We start from the raw sequence: 7,920 nt of genomic DNA, 5'->3' as shown, positions 1-7,920 counted from the left end.
GTTGTAAAGGGCTGCAGCATAAGCTGGAGGTAATTCAGTAGGCTTATCATCTTACAAAATAGGACATGTATCAGTAGGATGATCAGAAGAGGTACAAATGCCACACAACCTTGGTGGTGTTTGAAGTTGTTGGGTTGCTTGAGCCTTACCTACGACTATCATCTGCTGCACTAAATCCTTCAGCTCATTCATTTTATTTTCGAAGGCTTTGTCGGAGTGAGAAACATGAGAGGATACATGAATTTCGTTCACACCCTTTATTTGGACAGAATTATTTCTTGTGGTGAACTGTTGGGAATTTAGTGACATATTCTCAATTAGAGCCTTGGCAGCAGCCAGAGTTTTATCGACAAGTGCTCCACCACTAGCAGCATCAAGAATGTTCCTATCCATCGGTAACAACCCCTCATAAAAGTACTGGATGAGTAGCTGCTCGGTGATCTGGTGCTGAGGGCAGCTGGATACCAACTGTTTAAACCTCTCCCAATATTCGGTCAAAGACTCATTACCCTGTCTAATACCACATATCTCTTTTCTTATCGAGGCAGCTCTGGAGGCAGGAAAGTATCTCTCAAGGAGCACTTTTTTCAGAGCATTTCAGTTTGCAATTGAATTTGGCTCGAGGGAATATATCCAATCCTTTGCTGCACCCTGCAATGAAAAAGGAAAAGCTCGAAGTTTGATATGATCTTCAGTGATCCCTTCAGGCTTCAGTGGCGTAGAACACACCACTTGAAATTCTTTCAGATGTTTGTGAGGATCTTCACCTGCAAGACCATTAAACTTGGGCAACAAATGGATTAAACCTGATTTTAACTCAAAAGGAACAGCATCAGCAGCATACTCAATACACAAACCATTGTAATTCACATCAGGTGCAGCTAACTGCCTTAATGTTCTATTATCAGCCATTTCAAGTGAGCTAGTGGAAACCTGGACTGCTCTACGTCGTGTGTGCAAAGTTCTCTCTACTTCAGGATCAAAAACAACAAGTTCAGAACAAGATGACCTAGTTGCCAGGACTAATGCACAACAATGCAGCAACAATGTTCAAAATGCCAACAATGTCCCTAAAATTTTAAAAACAAGCACAAAGAAGGAAATCGATCAAAAAAACTTCAGAAAAATAAAACGACACCGAAATTGATCTAATGGCTTAAAAATAGAATTTTGAGAATTTTGAGAATTTTTTCGATTTTTTACGACTCGATGAAAACAGTAAATAAATCATAAAAAATAGAAAAATGATGAATTTGGGAATTTGAAAGCACACCTCCCATAACTACTTTGTAGTTAGGGACAAACGTTTCTCTAATTTTTCTGCTTCAAATGCCCGGAACAGATTTTGATTCGGACGAAATTTTCAAAAAAAACAGATTTTTTTTACGTTTTGGACTCTAAAATGCGAATTGGACGAAACCGCGAGGAAACTAAGGTCTGGACTCGACGAAACTAACACTATGACTCTAAAATTAATTAATAACGACAAGAATCCCCGGCAACGGCGCCAAATTGATCCGCGGTCGCTCGCGGATCAAAAACGAGTGGTTTTTGTAAATATGTAATATAGCGACAATGACTCGAAATATCGTCTCTCAAGGATTCTTGTGGGAAAATCAATAACAGTAATAAAATAAGGGGGGGGTTTGGTTTAGGGTTCCGATAAAGAAAAAAAAGCACTTAAAATAATTGATTACTGAAATAAGTTGTTGTGAAATAAGCGATTAAAGTAACGGATCCACTGCCTCGGTTCTTACTAATCATCGACCGATGAAAATACAATTTCCCAAGCGGGACTTCTATCCTATTTGATGAAAAAATCAGTCAACAAGTGTGAAAGATTTTATGAGAACATGTTCCTATTGCCGGATTAAGCATACGGTAAATGATAGAGCAAATTAACAGTTAAGCAGAGTTAATCTACGATTAAAATTAGGAACACATATCACTCAAATTAAATCAAATACACTATATGATAATTGAATTAAGCAAACAACAATCACATGATATAATTGAAAGGAATAGAAATTAAATTGTAAATATCATAACAATCTCAAAGTTTGAAACTTGAGTACAGTGAATCCGTCCAAAGAGGATTAGTTCTCCATGAGTTTTCAAGCTTCAACAATATTTTTTTGCGTGAATAGTCCCCCGTGAACAGTACACACGTTCTCCTTAAAAAGATAAAAAGTGGATCCGGTTCAAAACCCAACTGGGTCGAAAATATAACCCAGGTCCACAACATGACCCAACACTAAAATAAAATTCTAATGCTGTAACTTGAAACGAAATTCTGTAATTTTGAGCTCCGAATCTGACTTCGACTCCAACACAAAAGTCGTAGCTCTCTCTCTTAGCTTTCCGGCAATTTTTAGAACGCCTCAAACGGATTCCCGGAACTCCAGTTATGATCGTTTCCGCGCAGACTGCTAAAGCTGAAAAATAAGTGCGAAAATTAAATTAAACTAAAAATAAAATAAAATATGAAAACATAATAAAATATAAAAATAAACAAAATAAAATAAAGAAATGCCTAAGTAAAAAGTAGGAGAATTGTGCATAAATATGCACTTATCAGTTACTTACGAAGTTTTCGAAAGAAATTCTACTTTAGCTAATCAAGATTTTATTGTAGATGCATCAAATTCAAAAAACCTAGAGTTTGAAAGTAACAATGAGTATCATGATCCACAGGATGAGTAAGATAACATCGATCAAGATCACCATGCAGACATGACAGTGCAAAAACATCAAGAAGTAGGGGTTCCAAGTGCTCAAATACTGAAAGATTTGGTTAACAATTACACGGATACACAACATGTTCCTTTTCTTCCTAAGTTACAAGAAGAAATGAACATCATAGACAAAGCTTGGGCGGAAGAGAATGATGGTTCCACAATGTACTTGTCAAAATAGAAGGAAAAAAAATAAGAACGCTAAAGATGCCAAAGATGTTGGATCCTACAATACCCGGTCTAAGGGTGTGATATAAAAGTTTATGGATGGGAAATAAATAAAGAGATAATAATGTCTTATGAGGCTTTGGAAAAATTTTGAACAAATTTCAGGTTGATACCTCCTTTGATGTTATTATATACTAGAGTGATCTAAGGTAGAGTCCTTTAAGTGGTTTTCCTGGAATCTGTAGTTCTAATTGCTTTGTCTGTTTCTTTGTTTATGTTTTTGGGGTTTTGACCTAGTGTCTCCCTAATGTCTGTATGCCCTTAATTTAGTTAAATATGTTAGAAAATTTGGTTGATTAAGGTGAGGTGTCATCTCTGTCAATTGTATAACTTCTTTTAAGGACATGGTTTGTTTGTAGTAATGGGGTGGTACTCTTTTTCCGTATGTGGGAAGGGGTTTTCAGTAAGGTGTCTCACCTTTTTAAAACTATTTACCCCTTAGTTTGAGTTTTGCAAGATATATGCAAATTGAATACTAGATCCTCAATGAGGATACCTTCTCTCTGAAGAGGAAATTGACTATTGGATCCTCACTAAGGAATCCTTATTTTCCAAGAGGCTATTGAATGATGGATCCTTAATGAAGAGTCCTTTCCACCAAGTGGCATTTGAATATTGGATCATCAATGAGGAATCATTGTCACCTAAGAAGTAATTGATTCTCGAGTCCTCTATAAGGGATTGTTGCTTCCCAAGTGGAAATTGAATGTGATGGATCCTTAATGAGGAATCCCTGCCACCCTTGGAGGAAGTTGTGTAGTAAGGCCTATGAGAAGAATTCTTACAAAGCTATTTTTGAAAGAACCTTGTATCCTTAAAGGATCTCTCAGAAAATACACTTTAGGAAATAAGTAAGCATACATGAATATAATCAAATCGCCTAAATGCATAAAATATTAAATTAATGAAGCCTTGCAGGGAGAGAGTACAAAGGTCCCTAAAGGGCAAGACTAATAAAACTCTAAAGGGAGAGATTACATAAAAAACACTAAGAGGGTGATGACAAAATCCAAAGTGTATGGAATTATGGGATCACTGACCACCTTCCTAAGGTTATATTTATTCTTGTGAGACCTCATCGCGGAAAACTTCATTAGTGGGAATATCATTCATCTCAACATGGACGTTATCTTGCACAAATTGTACACCCTTATTAGAATAATAAGCAACCTTATTTGTAAGTCCTATATCATCTTCGTCCATAAGTTGGCCATTATGGACTACTTTTAAACAATCCAACTAGCTCACGTCTAAGTTGGGGTAAAAGATGGTCACATGTTCTTTGGGATGTTCAAAATACTTGTTGGATGTATCCACTAACTCGTCCTGGTAGACGGAAAAAACATACTTGAGTTTCCTCTTGGAGAGGAGACCATCTGTCGCACCTCGAAAAATAAGAACACGACGCTCGCGAAGCGCAATCGCACGCTCGTGGGATGGACTTAACAGAGTCACCATCAAACTTTATTTATTCCCAAAGACGGAAATGGAAAATATTAATAAAGCCCCTAAAAGAAAGGATAAGATATGGTCATCGTAACCAATATCAGAGTTCGGGAGTCGGTTACGCAAGGGGAAGATATTAGTACCCCTCACGTCCGTTGTACTCAACGGGAACCGTTTAGTTAGTTTCATTTCTAATGTTAGCTTATGTCAGTTTATGATATTCTACTTATTTTGGATAGAAAAAGAGAGAAGATGAACGTTTTTGAATTTTTATTAATTAGAAAGGACCTAAAAAGGTTTTTATTATTAGGGGGATAAAGGACTAAAAAAAGATTTTTTATTAATGGGCCTGACAAGATTCTGCAATCCTGCTTCTACGTATCTCTGGATGCAATAGAGAATTCAAGGCTTACGTAGTTATGGGTAGAAAATGTTTGTTTGTTAATTGATTTTAACGAAAGCTATCATGCATTAATCAATGAGAAACACTGTTTTATCCAAAACAGGTGAGGAGCAGACATATACATCATATCGAATGGATTTACAAATCAACATTCGGAAAAACATAATTTATCTCAACTCAACAATTATGGATGAAGCATTGCTTTGGATCATCTTAAGATAATATGTCTTTCATTTTGAAAAGATTTTTGAGATCGCACGGCGGCAAAAAAATAGTTTGATTGGTTGAATATTTTTTATAGGTGAATGACGAGCATTTGATGAGAATGAGACATAAGTCTAGGGATCAATCATTCAGGGTTCCACCAAAATGCTAGATTCCAATGGTCCTTTTTCATTCGAATTAATTGAGAAAATTGTTTGATGGACAACGAACGCTTGATAAGAATCAATTGTTCAAAGAGTTGCGCTAGAAGGTTTGATCCCAACTGTCCTTATTTTGTTCAAGTTAATTAAAGTATTTCATGGACGAAGGAAAACAATGAACGGTTAATCTAAAACGCGTGGCTCGGGACCGATCATTTGAGGGTTCCCGCCGGAGTGCTAGATTCCAACGATCCTCTTCTTTTGTGTTTATTTTGAAAAGGTTTTCAATACTTCGAGAAAGAAAAGAAACTCGATGTTGATCGAGGATTTTAAAAAAATAGATTTCTTAAATGGTTTGAAGTTTCTTAGAAGTTGAAATTGAAATTATTGTGAAAATCATTTTGGTACAAAATGTCGGTCATGGTTATTCACATGTACGATAGTATGAACAAAGATAAATATAGAGAAATTACCTAATTAAATGACTGAATACAAATAACCAAATAATTAAATTATTAATTAAAGGGAAATGAACTAAATAAAGTCTAATCAACCAAATAAATAAATAATCGATTAACTAAATGCTAATTTAAATTAAACAAGAAAATAATAATAAAGAAGAAAAGGGTGCATGCTTAGATGAGGGGTACAAGTATTATCAATGGCTTAAAGCCCAATACACTTAAACCTAATTATCATAATAGAAAAATAAACAGATAAAAAAAAATATTTCAAAAAAAAAATGAATAAAATAAATAACAAAGAAAAGAGAAAGAAAGAAAAAAAGTTTACAAGAGAAGTGAAGGCGTTGCACTTACTGTTGTGCAATTTCTATTTTTTCTTTTATTTTCAACAACCACCCAATTACAAAGAGACACGTGGAGGTGCTTAATAAAACCTCTTCTTCATCTCACATACACCCAGAATGAAAGAACATTTTCATTTTCAACTTAAACTCTTTCTCTTCTATCACACATTAAAATGCAGTAAAGCAAAATATTCTCTCTTCTTCTTCCCTCAATCTCACTTTCTTCATACTCTTTCATGGAAATAAAAAATATATAATCTATGCCTCTCTCAAAATGAAATAAAGGAATATTTAAACATTTATGTAAAAGAAAACACATAACAATTGAATACTAAGAGTAAAAGGAATCTATCGAATCAGAAAAAAATGGTGGTGCAGAAACGACGATGGTGGTGGTGACCTTGATTGGTTCATGTGAGAACTGGAAGATCTATTGTATTCTCTTGATTTTGTAGCAAAAATTCCTTTCTAAAAGTGCTATTACATTTTTTTTCTCTTGTAGGTATCCTCTTGAAATAATTATTAAGACTTATGGTTTACTCCAAAGATAGATGAATGGTGATTAATAGTTTATGTGAGTGAGTATGAGTGTGGAAAAGTGATATATGAATGAAAGTTATGAAATTTGGTAGTTAATGGTTTATGTGAGTGGTAGGATGATGTTTTGTTAGGAAGAAAATAAGCGAGGTTTTTACTTACTGTATGAACATTCTAGGATAGAAAAATGAAGTATGTGCCTTTTATCCACAGTAGCAGGCATGTGCATCATTTGTAAGTTGTGTGAAATTAAAATCTATTTCATGAAACCCCTTTTTCTTGTTTGAAAATGAAAAGTGAGATTTGTTTTCGTTAATGCGTCGCCGGTCAATTGCTATGTCACTCCTTTTCTAGCTCTCTTGCATTGCCATATTATTTATATCAAATTATTAGGGTTTACAAAAAAGCAAATGTCTAAATTGACCTTACTCTAAATATTTTGAGTGTTAAATGAGTCTAAAACAAATAAAATAAATAAAATTTAAACAATTTTAGATAATCAAAATGATATCAAAATAAATTACAACTAGTTCTATTTAATTATTTTGAACATTTCTACAAAAATGAAAAAATAAAAAGACTCAAATTGAATAAAAATCAGGCGTAAGAATGCTCGAAAAAAATAAATTGAATACACCAAAATGATGATAGTCGAATAAACCTCTTGGAAACATACAGATTTTGATCAAATTTTGTAGTTGAAAACGCCAGGTTAAAATGCTCAGAAGGATCAAAATGTGACCGAAAAATTAGCCGAAAACTAAATTGAGCACATCAGGTTAAACTACGTGAAATGTAAATTAATAAAATTGATGTCTACAAGCTTGATTTTTGAAAAAATTTCGCCTGCTGTATTGATACATATTTGACAATTGATTCAACTGGTTTGCCTGTAAATCTAAAAATTTATTTCGACTGATATTCTAGGTATTATGCAGTATGGAATGCATGTTATGCTATGCAAATATGCAACAACTATGATGAATGTATTCAATCGTAGATTCAGGGTCAAAATCAAGGTGTGACAGTTGCCCCTATTTAAGTATCTTTAACTAGAGAATATGAAGCAGTACATTCTTCATATAATCATAGTGGGAGATAATTAAATACTAAGAAGATCTAAATTTTGATCCTGAAACGTAAATTATATGATATGGGATGCGATGTTATGAATGTATGAATGACTTTTTGGTTTTTAATTTGCTGGAGATATGATCAGACATAAGATAAACTCTAGCAGGATGCTTTTTGATGGATGCAGAATGAAACAAAGATCTGTGGGAAATGATGGAGACATATGGTAAAGGTGGCTCACCGGAATATTCAAATAATTTTCAACAACAGGTTCAAACATGACTTGACAACAACTAAATATTTAAAGAATTTTCAACAATAGGT

Source organism: Lathyrus oleraceus, chromosome 1, assembly GCF_024323335.1.
Source record: "Lathyrus oleraceus cultivar Zhongwan6 chromosome 1, CAAS_Psat_ZW6_1.0, whole genome shotgun sequence".
NCBI lineage: Eukaryota > Viridiplantae > Streptophyta > Magnoliopsida > Fabales > Fabaceae > Lathyrus > Lathyrus oleraceus.
The sequence above is the reverse complement of the archived record's forward strand: the minus strand, read 5'-3'. Positions refer to the sequence as shown.